Raw genomic sequence first — 22531 nt, 5'->3', positions numbered from 1 at the left:
TGCTCCTGGTATGGAGATTCATATTGGATGAGGACCAAAATGATCAATCCTTTCATGCTTTTCAATAGCCCCTGGTGCTTTCAGCAGAGCTTGTACAGCTATTTTGAGCAATTAATTAATCAGCAAGTTTAGGGTTCTCCTACCATAAAACCCCAAACCTATAAATCAAACCATTATGATTCAGACACACAGGGATGTCTATAACTGCTAGTTTTTCCCACCAGAATGCTCCCAAGTGGACTGGAAAGGACATCCTGTAATTCAGTTTGATTCATCTGGCATCCTGGTTAACCAGAATGGTGAAGGAGATGGAGATCACATCATACAAAGCTTGGTTCAATTAGGCAATCAGTCAACAAACATTTATTAAATACTTGCTATGAGCTCAGGCACTGTGCTAAATCCTGAAGATACAAAGAAAGTCAAAAGCTATAATCTTTGCCTTCAAGGATGTCATAGTCTAGTGGGTAGTAGTGGTGGTAGAACTAAATGCAACAAATTGTGCATGTAAGAATATGTACCTACAGAGTAGATGGAAGGCAATCTCAGAGGGAAAGCATTAGCAGTGGAGGGGACAGGGAAATGACTCTTGGGGAAGGTGAAATTTAAGCTGGATATTAAAGGAGGCCAGGGTAGCCAGGAGGTAGAGGGGAGAGGCAACTCTGTGAATTTTCGTTATTTATTTATTTAGTATTTTTAGTTTTCAGCATTAATTTTCACAAGAGTTTGAATTATAAATTTTCTCCCCATTTCTACCCTCCCCCACTCCAAGATGGCATATATTCTGATTTCCCCATTCCCCAGTCAACCCTCCCTTTTGTCACCCCACTCCCCCCATCCCCTTTTCCCTTACTTTCTTGTAGGGCAAGATAGATTTTTATGCCCCATTACCTGTATACCTTACTTCACAGTTGCATGCAAAACTTTTTTTTGAACATCTGCTTTTAAAACTTTGAGTTCCAAATTCTCTCCCCTCTTCCCTCCCCACCCACCCTCCCTAAGAAGGCAAGCAATTCAACATAGGGCACATGTGTATCATTATGCAAAACCGTTCCACAATACTCATGTTGTGAAAGACTAACTATATTTTGCTCCTTCCTATCCTATCCCCCTTTATCCAATTTTCTCCCTTCACTCTGTCCCTTTTCAAAAGTGTTTGCTTATGGTCTTATGGATTATATACATCATCTTTCCACGTAGGAATGTAAACAAAACAGTTCAACTTTAGTAAGTCCCTTATGATTTCTCTTTCTTGATTACTTTTTATGCTTTTCTTGATTCTTGTGTTTGAAAGTCAAATTTTCTATTCAGCTCTGGTCTTTTCACTGAGAAAGCTTGAAAGTCCTCTATTTTATTGAAAATCCATATTTTGCCTTGGAGCATGATACTCAGTTTTGCTGGGTAGGTGATTCTTGGATTTAATCCTAGCTCCATTGACCTCTGGAATATCATATTCCAAGCCCTTTGATCCCTTAATGTAGAAGCTGCTAGATCTTGTATTATTCTGATTATGTTTCCACAATACTCAAATTGTTTCTTTCAGGCTGCTTGCAGTATTTTATCCTTGATCTGGGAGCTCTGGAATTTGGTGACAATATTCCTGTGAGTTTTCTTTTTGGGATCTTTTTGAGGAGGCGATCTGTGGATTCTTTCAATTTCTATTTTACCCTCTGGCTCTAGAATATCAGGGCAGTTCTCCTTGATAATTTCTTGAAAGATGATACCTAGGCTCTTTTTGTGATCATGGCTTTCAGGTAGTCCAATAATTTTTAAATTATCTCTCCTGGATCTATTTTCCAGGTCAGTGGTTTTTCCAATGAGATATTTCACATTGTCTTCCATTTTTTTATTCCTTTGGTTCTGTTTTATCATTTCTCGATCTCTCATAAAGTTACTAGCTTCCACTTCCTCCAATCTAATTTTTAAGGTAGTGTTTTCTTCAGTGGTCTTTTGGACCTCCTTCTCCATTTGACTAATTCTGCCTTTCAAGGCATTCTTCTTCTCACTGGCTTTTTGGAGCTCTTTTGCCATTTGAGTTAGTCTATTTTTTAAGGTGTTATTTCCTTCAGTATTTTTTTGGGTCTCCTTTAGCAAGTCATTGACTTGTTTTTCATGGTTTTCTCACATCACTCTAATTTCTCTTCCCAATTTTTCCTCTACTTCTCTAACTTGCTTTTCCAAATCCTTTTTGAGCTCTTCCATGGTCTGAGACCAGTTCATGCTTTTCTTGGAGGCTTTTGAAGTAGGCTCTTTGACTGTGTTGACTTCTTCTAGCTGTATGTTTTGGTCTTCTCTGTCACCAAAGAAAGATTCCAAAGTCTGAGACTGAATCTGGGTGCGTTTTCGCTGCCTGGCCATGTTCCCAGCCAACTACTTTACCCTTGAGTTTTTCATCGGGGTATGACTGCTTGTAGAGTAGAGAGTACTTTGTCCCAAGCTTGAGGGGTTGCACTGTTGTTTTCAGAGCTACTTCTACACAGCCAGCTCTGCCACACCAGTACTTCTCCTCCCCCAAGAACCACCAACCCAGACCTGACTTGGATCTTAAGTAGGCTCTGCACTCCCACTCTGATCTGCCACTTAATTCCTCCCACCAGGTGGGCCTGGGGCTGGAAGCAACTGCAGCTGTAGTTGTGTCCTCAGAGCTGCACCACCTCTGCTGCCCCCGGGGTGGTGGCCAAACTGTGAACTCCTTTCACTCTGTCCCCTCAGCTTTTCCCACTAACCTTCTCTGTTGTCTTTGGTGTTTGTGGGTCAAGAAGTCTGGTAACTGGCACAGATCACTGATTCAGGGCTCTAGGGCCTGTTCCACCTGGCTCCTGGTCTGGTTGGTCTGAGCGCAGCCCATGCTGGGCTCTGCTCCCCTCCGCTCCCAGGTCCATGGGGTGGACCTTACCCAGCAACCATCCAGGCTGTCCTGGGCTGGAGCCCTGCTTCCCTCTGCTATTCTGTGGGTTCTGGTCATTTTCACTGGCAACTGTCCCCCGTGCCTAGAATGCCCTCTTTCCTCATCTCTGCCTCCTGGCTTCCCTAGCTTTCTTCAAGTCCCCCACTAAAAATCCACCTTCTACAAGAAGCCTTTCCCAATCTTCCTTAATGTTACTACCTTCTCTCTATTGATTATTTCCAATGGATTCTATCTGCAATTTGTTTATACATAGTTGTTCTTATGTTGTCACTACCATTAGATTGAGCTTTTTGAGAGCAGGGACTGTCTTTTGGCTTTTTAAAAAATCTTTGGTGCTTATCAAAGTGCCTGGCACATAGTAGGTGTTTTATAAATGATCATCAGCTGATTGCCTAAGAATATGGGGCTGACCATTAATGTAAAGGGATGGAACCTGGAAATGGGTATCATGTTAATCAAACAACCAGGGTTGCTGTATTATAGAGTAAATAGAAGAGGAACATGTAGAATACTGGGAAGATAGGAAGGGACCAAGTTATGAGGCATTGTAAATGCCAAAAAGAGGAGTTTATATTTGATTCTAGAGATGACAAGGTGCCACTGGAGTTCATTGAATCAGGGACTAATATTGTCAGACCCAAGCCTTAGGAAGATAAATCAACTGGCATTTGTTGTTGTTCAGTTGTTTCAATCGTGTTTGACTCTCTGGGGTTTTCTTGGCAAAGATACCAGAGCAGTTTACTATGAACAGGGTTAAGAGACTTGCCCAGGGCCACAGTAAGTATCTGAGGCCAGATTTGAACTCAGGAAGAGGAGTCTTCCTGACTCCCGGCTTGGCACTCTATCCACTGTGTCACCTAGCTGCTATTTCTTAAGCACTCAATATGTGACGGGTACTATAATAAGCCCTGGAGATATAAAGACGTAAGTGAAACAATACCTGCTCTCTAGGAGCTTACATTCTAATGAGGGAGACAGCAGGTACCTATAAGTCATTCTCTGGGATGATTCCCCCAGCCTCCACTTTTCATGCTATGGCTCAAGAGCCCCTATGTACTTCCTCTGATAATTATCAATTGCTATCAGTTAGTCAGCCAGATTTAATAGCTTTTAGAAAGGGATATTTACTAAGGAGCATAGCATAGCATAATAGAGCATTATATAGAATGAACAGTTGGTACAAAACTTTTCCTTCCCCAATGTCAGTGACATAGTCTCCCAATGGTGCATAGAGAACCCAGGAGGAATTGGACTCAACCTTAATGAGAGTATAGTTCTTGGTTGCTGGAAGTCCTTTCCTCTCCATCTTTCTGATGAGCTTCTTATAGAAGCTTGAAGCTACAATCCTTCAGTGTACCTTCTTTGTTCTCATTTTCTTATTCCAATACTACATCAGACACACTGCTAAGACTAGGACATCATTGAAAAAGTCCAAATCCTCCAGTCCTCTGAAGTTCCTAAGATCTTTCCCTGGCCAGCCTAGTAGGGAGGAGACTGATATTGATTCCAGAGCTCTTATCCTTCATCTTTCCCCAAGCTGTTCCTTTTTAGGACTGATTCCCTCTTTCCTTTGCTGCCAGACGCTTGAATCTCTGGGTTACAGACTGGTTTGTTAGTTGTAGTGTGGATCATTCAAAGATGACCCACAGGGTGTGACCAAGTTTTCTTAACCAATCCAAATGTAAGTCCAACATACTCCAATTTATCCAATGCCTTCATTTTTTGAGATTTTATTTGTTTTTAACATTCGCTTAAAAATGTTGAGTTCCAAATTTTCTTCCTCTCTCCAGAATCTTCCTTGCCCATTGAAAAGACAAGTAATATATCAATTATACTTGAAATCATGCTAAGCATATTACCATATTAACCATGTTGCAAAAAGCAAGAAAAATGAAGAAAATGGAAGAAGTATGCTTCAATCTGCACTGAGAGTTTATTAGTTCTCTCTCTGGAGATTGACAGCATTTTTTTGGATCATTGTATTGATTAGCTAAGACTTTTCACAGTTGATCATCTGTAAGAACAATGCTACTTGCAGCTGCTATGGAGGTATTAAGGCCAATAACAAATAACACTGGCACACAGGAGGGCTACTAGCACGGGTTCTTTGATCTGCTTTTCTAAGGAAAGCAACTTTAAGGGATTTACAATCTCACTTTAATTAAACATCCATATATCATTCACTTAGTTCAGGGGAAAAAGTCAGCACCTGAACTTCAGAAAAAACACAAACAGAAATTACAAGCAGAAATTATATGAACAGAGCAAATAACACAAATCAGCAGATAGGGCTTCTGTCTGTCTATATCAATATATATAGTTACCAGAGAGAAAAGCACCAACATCTGGGTTTTCAAAGAGGGGGCAGGGGGGTGCTTAATGACTATCTAGAGTCTCATCTGGCCAAATCACAGGAACACTCTTCCAATGAGTGAGCCCTCAAAGCAAAATGCTAACCTCTGAGTATGTATACACCCATCTCCAGAGTCAGAGGGCCTCACAACCATGTGACTCAAACTCATGTGACTTAGACTTTCTTGTGACTTAAGCAGGTCATCAAAGACTCTTGATTCAATCAAAGGCAAGGCTTAATCAAAGGCACTTGATTGCCTTAGTGGTAAGAAGCACTCCAAAAGAAAAAAAAAAGCAAAAAGTCCCACTTTGCTTGCCATTACATCATCCCTATGATATTGCTTTTATTGTGTACAATGTTCTGTTCGCTTCACTTTGAATCAGTTCATATAAGTCTTCTGAGGTTTTTCTGAAATCATTCCTTTCATCATTTCTTATAGCACAATAGCTATTACCCCAATTAATGGTAGCTGTTCAATTTTTCTGTCATGTCCCACTCTTTGTGACTCCATGGAATATAGCACTCTAGACCCTTCTATCCTCCAATCTTTCCAAAAATCTGTCCAAGCTCATGTTCATTAATGTCCAATGAATGGACATTCCCTCAATTTCCAATTCTTTGCCACCCCAAAAAAGAGCCGTTATAAATATTTTTGTACAAATAGGTCCTTTCCTTTTTCTTTGATTGGCATACAGACCTAGGAGTGCTATTGATGGGTCAAAAGGTATGAACAGTTTTATAACCAACCATCCAATGGCTTTAAGGAACATATAACTGGATCAAGGACTCTTTCCATACTTAATCTGAAGCCTGTGATTAATTAATAGAGATGTTTTCTTATTGGACAACTGTATCAGGGTATTGTATCTTGTCAGTTACTTTAAGCGAATGTGGTAATTTGATTAATTCAATGGACTCACACCCTCACATACATGTATGAGTACATGGAGAATATGGACAAAATCAATACAAGGTAGCTTTGAGAAGGAGGCCTTTCCCAGTTGGGATGATCTGAAAAGGCTTCATATAGAAAACCAAACACAGGCAAAGGTGAGAAATGGGGGCCATGTAACTACTAATTTATTCTCCTTCCATACCTGTGCTAAGAGTATCTGGTCCAGAAAATTGTTCCTTTTGTCCCTCAAATAAATTGTCATCTCTTTTCATGCCTGACTCTTTGAATCTCCAGCCAGAAGTCTTGCCTTGGTGGTATTAACTTGAGTCATATTGGGATTAAACCCTAGTCATTTATATTTCTTTCCCTCCTGGGGTTTTGCCCTCCCTCAGTTCCCAATTTCATTTTTAGCATTAAAGTAAGCGGAACTGGCACAGATTTAAATGGCCATCCAGATTTTAATACTCACACGTAATAAAGAGAATGCTTAAAATAATATGGTTTACAGAAATAGCAGTTTTAAGAGCAGCCAGAGTTGGCTGCCCTGGGTGGGGGTTGGGAAGTTAAGAGCTGTGTGATTAGCTTCCTCTCCATCTGGAGAACAGATAATATAAGAGAGTGGGGCTCAATGAAAGGTGAGAGAGTTTCTGTCCCCAGGAAAGCACAAGGGATGTCATCGTTATTAGATAGCTTCATCATTGTCCCATCCCTGCATCCCAGATGCTCACTAGCTGGTTCTGGGGTTGTCTCCCTCGCTCTTCAGTGCTTATCTCTGTGACTATGGAGTAGCAATGCCTGATGGGACTCAGATCAAAGTTCAATGGGAGATTTTAGAATCTAGACGCTGCTGCTTTGGCTTCCAACTCCACCATTTCCCACTCATCCTGTCAGGCTACAGTCTGTGACCTTCCTTCTTGCCTCATGCTCCTTTGGCTTTCCTTGGCTGACTCCATCAGCCCCCTTCAAGTTCAGGGTCAAACATAAAAGTGCTCTGGACAGATTATCCTCAGGGAATGTATGAAAGTACTAGGAGCTTAGAGAACATAGAAAAGGGATTCCCCCACCCTACAGCAGCATTGCTCCCATCTTTTCTTGCCTGGTATTCAGACTCTTTTTGAAATGCCACAAAAATATGGGATGTTTACTTATCTATGCTTTTGTAAATGTTGGAGATACAAAGAAAAGGCGGGGGAATGGTCGGCTATAATGGGGGTATTTAATAGTCTAATGAGAACATTCAAATAATTATGTGCAAACAAGATGTCTACAGGATAATTGGGGGTGGGGTGGGGTTGGGTCTCTAAGCACTAAGCAGTAAGATTAAGGAGGCTTGGGAGGGGCTTGTTGTAGAAGGTAAACCTCAGTTGAAAGAAGCCAGAGGCAAAGATAGAGAAAGCATTCTAGGCATGGAGGACAGCCAGTGAAAATGCTAAAAGTCAGGAGATAGAATGTCCTGTATGAGGAAAAGGAAGCAGGCCCATATCACTAGTTCACAGAACACATGGAAGGAGTAGGGTCTAAGAAGATTAGAGATGTAGGAAGGAGTTAGATATGAAGGGCTTTGAATGTCAAAACATTTTATATTTGATCTTGGAGATAATAGAGAGTCACTGGAGTTTATTAAATGCAGGGGTCAGGGGTAGTGACATGGTCAACTAATCAGTAAACATTTATTAAGCATCTACTGTGTGCCAGGCGGGAAGTTCTGTTTGACAACTGAACAAAAGATGGGCTGGAGTGAGGAGAGGCACATGGAAAGGAGACCAACCAACTGGCAATATTGCAATAGTGAAGGTGATGAAGGCCTGTATACCAGGATGGTGACAGTGTCACAGGAGAGAGGGGAAATGGATAAACTGTTAGAAAGGTAAAATAGACTGGGCTTAGCAACAGATTAGATGTAGGGGGTGGGGTGGGGTCAGAGAGTGCGGATTTAAGGACACCTAGGTTATGAGTGTGGGTAACTGGGAAGACGGTGGTACCCTTGAGAGTAATAGGGGAGTTTAGAAAAGTAGAGTATTTTGGCGAAAAGACAATGACTTCAGTTTTGGACAGATTGAGGTTAAGATGTTTATGAAGCATTTTAGTTCAAGAAGTCCAATAAGCAGTTGGAAATGTAAGACTAGAGGTCAGAGAGATTAGGGTTAGATAAGTAAATCTGAAATGCCTATTTAGGCACAGGTTGAACTCAATGATTTCTGGGATTTTTTACTTCTATGAATCAATTTAAAATCAATAATAACATTATGTGCTTACTCAGATTGAGACACTGTGCTATACTCTGGATTGGACAGACTCCATACACTTCACCCTTTGGCTTCTATGCAACAGTCAGACAAGGACCTCTATTCATGCAAAATGCCTATTTGAGACTCAATCTTGTACCCAAGGCATGCTTCATACCTTTCTGTCCCCACTGGTAGCTTTATTTTAGCTCATTCAATTAAAAATTTATTAAGTGTCTATTTTGTTCTAGGCATTAGGAAATCTTTAGTTAAGATATAGCCTCTGCCCTCATAGAGCATTTAGTCTGTTCCACCTTAAGGCTAATGCCTTTCTTCTCTTGATTATCTCCAATTTATTATATACATACATATATACATATATTTATGTATCTTTTTTGTGTATAGTTGTTTTCATGTTGACTCTGTTGCAGTTTGGAGTGCTGGGAACCCCGAAATGTAAGGGTACAGGGTAAGTCTGCCTTGAAAGAATTCAACCACTCAAGCCTTCTTTCATTCAAAGTAGCGAGGTTTATTGTGATGCCAATAGAAGCGGGCTAGATTCTAAGTGAATCTGTGCAATTTAAGAGGGGTAAGATTGGTATTTATATACAAGAAAAGACTGAGAGAAGTTCTGGGTGGGGTTAAAGGTGGTAAGTAACCTGGGGTGGCCCATGGGCAACAGAGAAAGGGCTTGGATGGGATTAAGGAGTGGTAAATATCTGGGGTAGTCCAGGTGCAGACAATGAAAGGAGCTAAGTGGTTGGAGAGCCACAGTGAAAGGTAGTTAAAAGGATTATTGAGTATCTAGGTAGGCTGGGATGGGCTGGATGCACTGGGTTGTGTGGGAAAATTCAGGGTCCAGGTTGCATCACCCCATCATCTCTATTAGACTGGGACCTCATGGAGGGTCTCCTTGAAGTGAAATTTGCCTTTCTTTGTATCCCCAATGCTTAGCACAGTGTCTGGCACATAGTTGTGCTTAATAAAATGCTTGTTTACTTGACTTGACACTCCCTTCTGCTTGTTCTTTGGCTTAATGAAACTAGCATCATTCACTCAATCATCTCAAAAGCCTATGTATGAGGTAAATAGTACATTGTCTTTCTGGTTGCCATGAGAACAGAAGAGGAGCCAGGGTTCTAAGGGTTAAATATCTTTCCTAAAGTCTCAGAGAATTAAAAACAAAGGTCTTTTGTAGTGAGAGAGCATGATGAAAAGAAAAAAGCACTGACTCTTCACTCAAAGGACAGGGGTTCAAATCCTGACTATGCTTCTGATGACCTGTGTGATCTTGGGCAAGTCAACTTAATTTCCCTTAATTTCCTTGTCTGTAAAATTAGAAGATTGTACTAAATGCTCTCTAAAGCCTCTTCTTCCTCTAAACCTTCAAACCTGGTTCCCAGGAACAAGGATTGTTGCCATGGTACAATGGTATAAGATAGACAAACTGTATCTCCTATACTGTTTGATCCATTCCTTGTGTACATTTGCCCAGACATACATGGAGGGTGAAGAGATGGGGTGGGGTGGGGGTGGGGGTGGGAGAGTGAGAGAGAGAGAGAGAGACAGACAGACAGAGACAGAGAGACAGACAGACAGAGAGACAGAGACATTGACAGAGAGACAGACAGAGAGACAGACAGACAGAGAGAGAGAGAGAGACAGAGACAGAGAGAGTTATAGAAAGAGTGAATACAAAGGAAAAAGGAAGAGAATAGGAAGAAGGTGAAAAAGATAATGTATCTCCAGGAGGTAGTGATGAGAGGAAATCCCAGGCTTGGGGTATAGCTAGTACAAAGGAGGAAGGAAGGTATGAAATGGAAGACCCATGTTAGCTGGACTGCAGAGCATGAGAAGAGGAACAATGTAAAAGGAGTAATGTACAATAAGTATGGAAAGGTAGTCTGGGACCGGATGTGAAAGACTTTTAAAACTTAAGTGAGGAACTTAAGTTTTAAACTAAAGGCAATAGGGAGCCATCGGAGTTTACTGAGTGGGGAATGACATGGGCAGCCTTGAACTTTAGGAAAGTCATTTTGGTAGTTGTAAGGAGGATAGTTTGGAGAGGGGAGTGACGAGTCAGGAAGACCACTTAGATCCTTGCAACAGTTCAGTCAAGAAGATCTCTGAACCTATGAAAGAGAGGGAATTCAATCCAACAACAAGCATTTCTTAAGCACCTTCCATGTGTCAGACATTATGCTGATCACTGAGGGTACAAAGACAAAGACAAATCAGTCTCTGCCCTTGAAGGACTTAAATCCTACTGGGAGAAACAGTGTGTACCCAGATGAGGAAATAGAAAATTTCTATGATAAATACAAAACAATCTCAGTATAGAGAACACAAATAGCTGAGAGAGATAGATAGGCAGAACCAAAGACAGAAACACATAGAAAAACAGACAAGAGAGATATAGAGAAAGAGAGAGAGAGAAAAATGGAGAGGGAGGCAGAGAGGAACAGAGAGTGAGAGTGATTGGAAGAGAGGAAGAGAGAATGAGACAGTGAGACAGAAAGAGAAAGAGAAAATGAGGGAGGGAGGACAGAAAAGGAAGAAGAGAAGAGGGAAATTATATGCAGATATGACTGTGTGTGAAATGTTTAAGGATACCAAGTATGATAATATTTTCTGAACTAAATCACTGGTAGTTTTCTTGTGGGGATTAGTTTGTCTGTGCCATCTATACGTAAGACAATCCAACAGTTTCCTTTGGAGGGGAAATAGCCCAATGCAAAAAGAAGCTGGCGTTTGAAATATAAGCATCTATAATGCCAGGCAATAAATTGTGGAAATTTATTGTACCATTTGGCCCTGGGGAGTCTGCCAGCTGATATGCCCAACCACATGTCTGTGCCTTTTTTGGTCATTATACTGAAAAATCTCTTTCCGTCTGTCTCTGTCTGGCGCTCGCTCTCTCTCTCTCTCTCTTTCTGTCTCTCTCTGTTTTTGTTTCTGACTCTGTTTCTGTCTCTGTCTATATGTCTGTCTGTTTCTTTCTCCTTTTATTTTGGTCTCTTCTGCAATTCTCATTCCCTGGAAATACTGGAATCTTCTGCATCTCAAAGTCCTTTACTTTTTAATTTGTATTATGGTGCTAGCCAAAGTGCTGATTAGAGAACAGGCCTTTGGAAATCCATACTTAACGACTCTTCCTCTTAAGGCAGATGCCTGGGATTTTGACTCCTGTGTAGACAATGTGGACATGCTTTGTTATGTTTTGAAAAAAGCAGTGTAGCTACCTCTATTTTATCAACTTATACAAACATATGAGGAACCCATTTCACATGGTCTTCTTACTTGGGAGGGTGGCAATGCTGGACATACAAAAACTGCCATGTCCTTTAGCCCCCTTGGGATGAATTAAAGCTTTGTCCCTCATTTTCAGGTTGTCCCCTCTCTGTGGGGTGTTCTGCCAAGCCCCTTAGTCTCCAAACAATCCTGTCTTTGTTATGCTCAGTTCTTCCTTCCTTCCTTCCTTCCTTCCTTCCTTCCTTCCTTCCTTCCTTCCTTCCTTCCTTCCTTCCTTCCTTCCTTCATTTCCCTTCCCCTCCTCTTCTTTCTGCCACTTCTGATGCACTCTGACCCTAGCCAGGGCTAAGGAAAAGGATAATTAGATAAGATGCAGCCTGAAATGGAGGGACTTCCAATATATTGTGGTGTGTGATATTTTGGGCAAATTACTGACTTGAATTACTTAAAAGTGGAATAAATATTCCTGATGCTGAAAAAATTAATCTTCAAATCTTCCAAATCAATTAAGGATAACACAGAGGCTATGAACCCAGGAGAGTAGAATGGTGATACCCTTGACAGAAATTGGGAGGTTTGGAAGTGGGGGTGGGCTTTTGGGTAAGGAGATTAAATTTTATTTTGGACATGTTGAGTTTGCGATTTCATCCTGGGCTAGGCCTGACTCAGTCAGGTAGTTGGCATGAAATGAGATGCTCATAGATCGTGTAACATTTAACAAAAAAGTTTACCTAATAATAGCATGGAAAGGTTATTCAGCAACAACACAGCATTGACTCATGTGAGTGTTGCTCCTCTGGCCTCTGGGTTTGACATGGTGCAGCTGGGTCAGAAGGCTGAGCCAAACCTAAGAAACTTCGACTCCTTGTGGTGTGGACTTTGTACACCTTAGATGACTGTAAAGCTATGTTAATGGTGAAACCAGTGAAGTCTCTGGGATTATTTCATTGCATTTTTAGGGGGAAACTAGACTAGCTTATGCAGAGAAGACATTGCTCCTATCAAAGATGTCAATGGACCATCTAGTTAAAAATAATCAGTAAGCTTCAGGTAAAGTAAGCCTGGAACTTAGGAGAGAGATCGGGGCTGGTAGATATGCCAAATGCTGAGGGGCAAAAACCACTCAGGCAGCTGGGTGGTGCAGTGGATCCAGGCCTGGAGTCAGAAAGACCTGAGTTCAAATCTGGCCTCAGACACTTCCTTTTTGTGTGACCCTGGGCAAGTCGCTTAACCCCGTTTGCCTCCATTTCCTCATCTGTAAAATGAACCGGAGAAGGAAATGGCAAACCATTCCGGTATCTTTGCCAAGAAAAGCCCTAATGTGGTCACTAAGAGTCAGATACAACTCAACAATAACAACAGGATAGAGCATGGAGTATCAGTTGGGAAATAGTATGAGATTAAGGCTGGAAAGGTAAAGTGAAGAAAGATTTGTAGAGGGCCTTAAATGCCAGGATAAGAGAATTGGACTTTATCCTGTAGGCATTTAAGAATCTTTGAATGCCTTTGAGGAAAAGAATGAAAAAAGCTCACATTTTTGTAGCACTTTATAGTTGGCAAAGCACTTTGCCTACATCATCTCATTTGATGTTCATAGGGACTACGGGGTGATTTGGGGAGGGGGAGGGGAAGAACTTGGGGGAGGGGAGGGGAGACCTGGGATTTTGTCATTTCCCAGCAAAGAAACTACTTATGGTCTTAGGAAGTTAACTTGGCCAGCGGGTTTCATGTAGCCTCCAGGCCTCATGTGGTCCACAACACTCCAGAATACAGCCCAAACCAAATCAAACTGTAATTGGGAAATATTTAACAAAATAAATAAAATCACAATAAAACAGATAACATTAATACTTGGTTTTCTAAGTCAATATGCAGCCCTCAGGGATCCTTATGTACAGTTTAATGACCCTCCTTCCCCTTTGATTTTAACCACTACTGGCTTAGAGCAGTGAGAGGATAACTCGGTTTCCTAGGATCATACAGCCAGTATGTGTCAGAGGCAGGATTTGAACCCGTATCTTCCTAAGTCTAAGGCCAACTCCATCATATACTGCCTCCTCATGACATTCAATTTGACCCAACATATATTTATGGAGAACTATACTGTGCTCAAGATATTGTGAGAGGTTCTAGGTATACAAAGACACTAATGAAACAATTCGTACCCTTAAAGAATTTGCATCTTGCTAGGGACATACAACAAACATAGTAAATAAGTAATTCTAAAGTAATTTGAGGAAAAAGAACAGTCACAAATCAAGGGCAAAATCAAGGTTTATAGAACGGCAGAATCTGAAAGTTGAAAGGGTGCTCAGAGGCCATCTGATCCAAAACTTACACAAGAGGAATCCTCACTATAACATTACCAATGAGCAGTGGTTCAACCTCTAATTGAAGATCTCTGTGGAGAGAGAATCCACCACCTATCTAAGTGGCTTATCCTGCTTTGGGATGGCCATAACGGTTAGAAAATTTGTCCCAATATTCAGCCTCAGTTAGCTTCTTTCAGACTTCCATCCACTGCTCTGGGGCCAAATGGAGCAAGTCTAGTTCCTCAAATACAAGTCTAGGTTGTTCACAGCTATCATGTCTTCCCAGGGCCTTTTCTTTTCCAAGCCAAACATGCACTGTTTCTTTGATCAGTCCTCATTTGACATGGACTTAAGGCCCCTCATTAACCTGAATGCCCCCTTGTGGATGCTCTTTAGCTTATCAATTTACTTCTTAAACCATGGAACCCCCAACTAAACACTGTTTAGGCCTGATTAGGGCAAAATACAGTGAAACTGTCCTGAATACTATGACCCTCAATGAAGATCAAGATCACATTGGTATATTGAACTTGAGGTCTACTAAAACCCTTAGATCCTTTTCAGAACAACTGATGCCTAGTCATGTCTTTGCCATCTTATAATTGTGTGGCTGATATTTCATTCCCAAGTACAAGATTTTTACATTGAAAATATTATTGTAATTCATCTTATTAGATTCAGTGCTCTGTTATTATTCAGTGCTTTTGTTAGCCCAATGCTCTAGCCTGTTAAAATTCCATTTGATCTGTCATCCAGTGTCTCAGCTCTCCCTCCCATCTTTGCATCATCTGCAAATTTGATGAGCATGCTATCAATGCCTTTCTCTAAGTTATTGATAAAAATGTTAAAGAACACAGGACTAAGCACAGATCCCTGGGGTACTCCACCAAAGACCTTCTGTTTCTTTGACATTGACCTAAGTCAACAAGTCAGCAAACTTTTGTTAATTTATTAGACTGTGCTAACTGCTGGGAATGCAAAGGCAAAGACCATTCCTGCTCTTGGGTAGCTCATAATCTGACTATTAACAACTGGTCTTTGAGTTAGGCCATCAGACTGGTTCTGAGTCCATCTGAATCCATATTTCTCTATCTTCTCCACATGAGTAGTAGGACCATGCCTATTGGAGGCAGTGGTAAGAGGGTCTGGATATGAGCCAGTATGTGACAGAGGCAGGATTGATTCTAGGTCTTCGTGACTCCAAGGCTATGTCCATTATGCCATGCAGCTTCTCAAGTCTGTGCATTATGATAAATCTGGTGATGGGGTTGGGGGATGGAGTAGATTGAAAAATGGGGGGAGACAACTGGGAAGTGATTCCAAAAGCCCAGGCAGAAAGTTACAAGAACATGCCTGGACTGTATTAGTGGCAGTGAGAGTTGGGGGTGGCTATGTTTTGAGACAAAGGACAATGTTGATAATACTCTAGATCCTGTGCCTTTGGCTTTCTGAGGAATGCCATCAATCATTAAATATTAATGAAGCAGTATGATTAGCATTCTTATTTCAAAGACATTAACATTTCCTCTCTCAAATAACCTTTTGGGGAATAACAAAGAAATCTCCAGTGTTCACATGTGGAAGCATTTTTTTTTTAAATAATAGGAGATAAATTTTTTCACCAGGCACTGCAAAGATGGCTCTTATTAGTTAATGAGAGTTGTAAAAAGGGTTCAAGTCCACCAGACGAATAGATCCCCTGGAGGGAAACTTGTGGGGGCAATGATCTTTTGCTGTATCAGCTCTTTTGTTGTATAAATGGGAATTATTCATGCCATGCAGATGCAATGTCAGACCATCCCCAAGATGAATGCTCCATTTCCTAATTGGATGGAAGGAGATTTTTTCTTGATAGTTTGAGTTTCCTTTGAGAGAACTAATACATCATTTCCCAGTATTCTGTTATCTCTCAGTCTCTCGTCATTTTCAGGTTCTGTGTCTGGGTTGTTTGCTTTTTCTTCTTGGATACTTTCTTAAATTGTGTTTCAGATAGCAGCTGGATCTTCTTTCTTCATAGGTCCTTTTCCATGTGTCCCGTTTTGCCCTCGCTCCATTTTGTTGACTGATCTGTTTGACACATCTCTAGTGCTGTAATATACAGAGATGGCTTTGGATTCTTGGGTATAATAGCCTTGAATTAGAAAAGAAAAGGAAGTGGAAGGATTCTTGCCCATTCTTACCCTCCAAAGAATGAACTCTTACCAACATCTACCTCTCCCAAAGAGAATGGAGGAAGGGCTTGAATCTTGAGAGGAAATTTATGGAGTGCTAGGGATTAGAATTTTCCATTTATGGTCTGAAGCTTCCTGATTAGTCAATCAAGAAGCATTTATTAAGTAACTACCATGTTTGAGGCACTGTGGAAGGTATATAAATAATATATTTATTAAATACTATGTGCCAACCTGTGGTTGGTGCTAGAGATACAAAGACAAATAAGAAACAATCTGTGCCCTCAATAAGTTTATATTATTTCAGGGAAAAAATTGCATAAATATGTGTGTATGCATGCATACACACACAAACACACATATATGCACATATGATAATTTTTTTGTGAGGGAGGTAAGGGCACTAGTGAGAGGGAAAATCAAGAAAGGTTTATGTAGTTGGTGTTGCTTGCAGAGAATTTTGAACATAACTATGGATCATTCAAGCATGATGCAAGCTCTTTGGGATCAGAAACTGGTTTTTTGCTAATTTTTTATGTATCCTTAATGCCTATCACAGATTCTTGCTTGTAGTAATAGATAAACACATGCTGGATTAAATGGTTTGAATTCCAATTCCTAAAAGGTGCTGAAACCCAAACTGATGAAACCAGGTAGTCCACTAAAAAAATAAAGATTGTCCAGAGTGTCCTGGGACAATACACTCTTATGAATAAGGTATGAACATCTACTTGTCTACAGAAATCTCCAGACAATTTCTATTCTTCTCAGTCCATTTTCTGGCCTCTATAAAGGAAGACATTGGGAGGAGTTTGGTACTCTGACCTCCAGCCCTCCAATGAGAGGGCAGAGGAAGCTGAGGGAAGTGGTGTCAGTCAAGGCGTGAGTTAGCAGAATGGTGATGAAATTAGAGGTGATGAACTTAGCCAAGGAGGAGTACCTTGTTATAGAGTTGAAGCAGATACAGAGTGAAGTGGTGCTATGGGAAAATCTTTGAATTTTGGATCCAAAGGAACTTGGAATTCAATATTAGCTCTGATACTTACTACTTGTGTGACGTTGGGTGAGTCACTTTACAACTCTGGGCCTCGCTTTCCTCACCTGCAAAATGAGGGAGTTGGACTAGCTGGCTTCTAAATTCCTCTCCTGCTCTAAGTATCTGAATCTATGATCCTAAGCACTCCTTTGATGCGTTTTCATGTCATGGGGATGATGCTGAACTCTTGAAGGGCCACTAGACAGCAAAGACATGGAGGTCCCATGAAGATCAAAAGGCCTCAGTTATGGATTTGGGGGCAAAATGTACTCCTATCATTGAAGGACCAGATGAGCTAAATTTGGAGAGGTTCATCTCCAGGTTTATAGCTGGGTGATGACTCCATCTGGTGCAGTATTTCATGAATAAGACTCCTTCTTGTCTATCAAGGTATGGAGGGGGTTGTGATCTGTGCTTGTGGAGTGAGGAGCTGTCATAGAGAAGAGGATTACACTTATTTGGGTTGGATGCCAGGAAGCAGAACTAGGAACAATGGATAGAAGTTACAAAGAACCAAATCTAAGCTGGCTGTCAGGAAAAGTGTTCTAATAATTAGAACTCTCCCAAAGTAGGATGGGCTGCCCTAAGAGTTAGTGCTCAGCCTCACTCAGTCATTCATTCATTCAACAAATGCTATTCCCTTCTCCTCTTCCCCATTAATTAATTTAATTTATTATTAATTAATTAATTAGCTAATCCATTCATAATATGTTCCCTCAAAGGCTAGATAATCACCAGATGGGTATGTTGTAGAGGGTATTCTTATGCTGTAACGGATGGCACTGGATTTGGAATCAGGAAGACCAGCATTCAAATCCTGCCTCAAACTCTTTTTAACTATAAACCTCTCTGCGCCTCACTTTCCTCATCTATACAATGAGGAGGTTGGCCTCAATGACCTTTAATGTTCCTTTCAGCTGCAAACCTGTGATCCTCTGGTCTGATAACTAGGACCCTTCCAACTCTGTAAGTCCGTGATGCTGTAAGTACCAACATAGAAAATATCATGAGTCCTTTCAGAATGGAAGCATAAGTCTCACACTGGCCTAATTTCTCTCAGGTTCTGGGCCTAGGAGCCATTTTGGTAGCAGCTGGAGATACTTTCAGTTTCTGGCCCTGTCTGGTACATGGCTGATAAATCACTGGGTAAATGATGTGTTTAATATAAGGCATTGGGCATAGCCCACCTGATTCCCGCCCCTGGGGCCTGAGTGGGCAGCTGTGATGCTAAAGACTCCACATTGTTCAGTTCCCAGGAGAGCAGTCAAATGGTGGGCCATTTTGGAGTTAGATTATAGCCCAACTGAAGTGACGAGATTCCTTCTGCCTCATTTTTTTTGATTCCAGCCCAGTGTTGGGTCCTGGTATAATTAACAACTTGGCCCAGGATTCACCAAATGGGGGAAAGTTGGACAACCATTCTTAGCCTTCATCAAAATGCTTCCATCTCCACAAGTTTCCTGCCTTGATGGCAGTGGAATCCAGACATAAGGCCAGAGGAGGAGACAGGTTCCAGACAATGGTGCTCAGAATCTCAGGGCTGGCATTCTGCCTCTGTTGGGATGAGAGAGTCCTAAGAGATTTTTGGTTAAAAGGCGCTCTTCTGCCTTATTCAGTAGGTATCCAGCAAACTCAACCAAAAGGATAGGTCTGTGCTAGAGTGATTGATCCATCCATCCATCCATCCACCCATCCATCCATCCATCCATCCATCTATCCATCCTTCCATCCATCCATCCAAATACATTTTAATGTCCTACTGCTGCATCCTAGGCACTGTGGTGGATGCTGAGGATACATATTAAAAATGGAAACAGTTTCTGCCCTCAAGAAGCTTACATTAAGCAGGTGCTAATGGCTCTTGGGAGTCAACTGAGGTGTATAAGGTTTCAGTGAGGACTAGTGCCTCTGGTGTGAGGGCTTGCCAAGTCCTTTTCAGGGCTGCTCATCCACCTTTGGTGTTCCCCTTCACCCAACTCTCACCTGTGGATCCACAAACACTGGCTGCACCCTGGTAAACTGTTTCAGCAGAAGGGCTAAGCCAGGTTTAAGGTAACCAACAAGCCTCAGATCTGTCAGTGAGTTAGGGGAATGTCTACCCTAAGCACATGTTGACTTTCCTCAGCAGAATGAGCGGATGAGAACGATTTGTTCCAGTGCCATGAAGGTGACTGAAGCAGGTGCTGTGGGCCACTTAGAACTTGGTCAGACATCGAAGATGCCAAGGTCATCTGCTGCATCCTGTTGTCCTGCCACTGGACTTCGATGACTCAGAACGAGAGTGAGGCTGATGACTTTCTGCAGCTCTGCCTTACTTAAATCCAATTCATGCAAAAGTGAAGATATCTCCTGTGATATTGTTGGTCCTCTTGGAAAATGAAGGGGGAACAACAACAGTTAATAGTTCTTTCTAGAAGGAAGGAAAGAATAGAAGGAAAGGAAAGGGAAAGAAAGAGGAGATGGGGAAGGGAAGGGAAGAAATAGGCATTTATTAAGCACCTATTATGCATCAGGCACCATGTTAAATGTTTTACAAATATAATTTCATTTGCTCCTCACAACAACCTTGGGAGGTAGGTAGTATTACTATCAACACTTTACAATTGAGGAAACTGAGAGAGAGGTTAAACTACTTTTCCAGGATCACATAACTATTAAGTGTTTAAGGCTGGATTTGAACTCATCTTCCTGACTCCAGGCCCAGTACTCTATCTACCCAGCTGCCTCTGGGCATGGAGTGTTACTTTTACTTTGAGAAATGTTTTTAACACTTGGCTGGCAGGGTCATTTTTTCCTCCCCCGATTCTTGTACAGTGTTGTGCACAGAGTAAGTATAAATAAAGGTGTGTTGTTTTTGTTTTATTTAATTTGTTCTTTTAAAATAAATTTACTTGGGTTCCAAGTAAATATCTCATTCGGAGTATTAACGTATCAAATAAGCCCTACTCTTCCGTAACCTGGAAAGGATCTTTTTATCTACATTCTATCAGTGCTCTCCATCATTGGCTACAAGGCCGCTTTTCACACATTTTAAGCCTCAGTCCAGGAATCCAGATTCTACTATGGGACAATTTGTTCTTAAGCAGTGGCTCACTTTACCTGAGGATCCAATCAAGGTAAAAACCACCATCTGTGTCCCTAGTGCAGTAAGTTCAATTCTTCTGACAACCAACCCCATAAGCATTTCACTAAATCATACTATATTCAGAATGACTCCCTAAAATTCCCTCCCACTTGTTTTTTTTTTTTTTGTAAGGAAGCCACTTTAGCATTGGGGAACCAATCACTGGGATATATCGGAGTACTGATAGTAATAATACCCAATATTTATATGGTACTTTGAAGGCTCTTTTGAAAATTTACAAAGCACTTTACCTACATTATCTTATCACAACAATCCTTTGAAGCAGGTGCTATAGTTATTTATATTGCCAGTCCAAGAAACTAGGACTCAGAGTGGTTAAGTGACTTGTCCTGGTCATACAGCTTGTGGTATTGGAGGTGAAATATGAATCCAAGTCGTCTTGACTCTAATTCTAGCTATCTTCTTTTATTTTATGTTCTCCTCTTTTGGATATGTTAAGATTCAGATCTAGGATATACGAGTGGAAATCACAGGTTTAGGGTTTGACCAAACCTAGGATGTCATCTACTTCATCCCTTCCCTCCATTTTGCAGATGAGGAAACAGAGACCCAGAGAAAGTAAGTGACTTTCCTGAGGCTACACAGGTGGTAACTGGCTGAGTAGATATCTTCTACTGGAATCATGAAGACCTGAGTTCAAATCCTGCCTCAGACACTTACTAGCTGTGGGATCTTAGGCTAATTACTTGATTTCTCTCTCAGTCTCAGTTTCCCCATCTATAAACTCATTTCTTCAGTACATTTTTCCTGGCACCATCATGCCTTTCTAGATATCCTGTAGTAGGTAGAGGTGTGGGTCTGGAACCCAAAGGAAAAGCAGGATTGCATTGGAGATTGAGATTTGGTAGTTGTCTGTACAAAAGTGGTAGATGAAGTTGTCAGAGTGGATGAGACTGCTAAGGAAGAGTGTACAGCAAGAGTTGAGAACAGTGCCCAGCATGCTCCTAGGGAACATACATGTTAAAGGAGGAAGAGGACAAGAAATAAGCAAAGGAGAGAAAGACAGAACCTCTGGCGAGGTGGAGAAGAACCACGGAAGTTGTTGGAGCTCTGAAGTCAAGGGAAGAGGAGGGAATCCTGAAGGAAAGAAGAGTCAATAGTCCCAAAAGCTTCAGAAAGATCGAGGAAGGTGAAGGCTAAAGAAAGGCTATTAGATTTGGCAATAGAGTGACCTTAGGAAGAGGAGTTGAAATAGGGTGGCTGGGGAATAGAAGGAAGATCATAAAGGTTTGAAGAGAAAGGGGATAGTGAAGAAGTAGAGGAATTGAGGGAAGACAATTTTTCTTTTTTTAAAAAATATTTTATTTCATGAAATATTTCCCAATTTCATGAAAAAAATTTTAATAATAATTTAAAAAAATTTTGAGTTCCAAATTCTCTCCCTCCCCTCCTCTCATCCTTCCTCCTTGAGAGGGCAAGCCAGTTGATATTGCATGTCAAGTCATGCAAAACTTATTTCCGTATTAGCCATGTTGCAAAAGAAAACACAAAATAAAACAATACAAATAAAGACAGTAAAAAAAAGTATGCTTCAGTCTGCATTCAAAGTTCATCATTTCTCTCCCTGGAGGTGGATAGCATTTTTCATCATGGGTTCTTTGGAATTGTATTGGGTCAATGTCTTGGTCAGAGTAGCTAAGTCTTTCACAGTTGATCATCTCTACAATATTGCTGTTATTATGTACAATTTTCTTCTGGTTCTTTGTTTTGCATCAGTTCACATCAGTTTTCTAAGGTTTTTCTGAAGCCATCCTGTTCATCATTTCTTATAGCACAATAGTACTTCATCATGACCATATACCACAATTTGTTCAGCCTTTCCCCAATTCATGGGTATCCCCTCAATATCCAATTCTTTGCCAACATGAAAAGAGCTGCTATAAATATTTTTGTACAAATGGGTCCCTTTCCATTTTATCTAATCTCTTTGGAGTACAGACCTAGCAATGGTTTTGCTGGGTCAAAGGATGTGCACAGTTTTAGAGATCTTTCAACAGTTTCATATTGTTCTCTGGAATGGTTGGACTACTTCAGCACTCCACCAACAGTACTTTAGTGTCCCAGTTTTTCCACAACCCCTTCAACATTTGTCATTGTCCTTTTCATTCATGTTAGTCAATCTGATAGATATGACATGGTATCTTAGAGTTGTTTTAATTTGCATCTCTCTGATTAGTAGTGATTTTGAGCATTTTTAAATGTGACTATGGATAGCTTTGATTTCTTCTTCTAAA

The 22531-nt window shown here is 41.0% G+C and overlaps 1 protein-coding gene across 1 annotated transcript in view; it reads left to right on the top strand.

The window, feature by feature from the left end:
• The window catches only part of LOC118855256, a 230946-nt gene that overhangs the window by 123289 nt on the left and 85126 nt on the right, over positions 1–22531 (top strand). The gene's annotated exons all lie outside the window — the stretch shown is intronic.

This window comes from Trichosurus vulpecula, chromosome 1, assembly GCF_011100635.1.
Source record: "Trichosurus vulpecula isolate mTriVul1 chromosome 1, mTriVul1.pri, whole genome shotgun sequence".
NCBI lineage: Eukaryota > Metazoa > Chordata > Mammalia > Diprotodontia > Phalangeridae > Trichosurus > Trichosurus vulpecula.
Note: the sequence above shows the minus strand (reverse complement) of the source record. Positions and strands in the feature narration are given on the sequence as shown.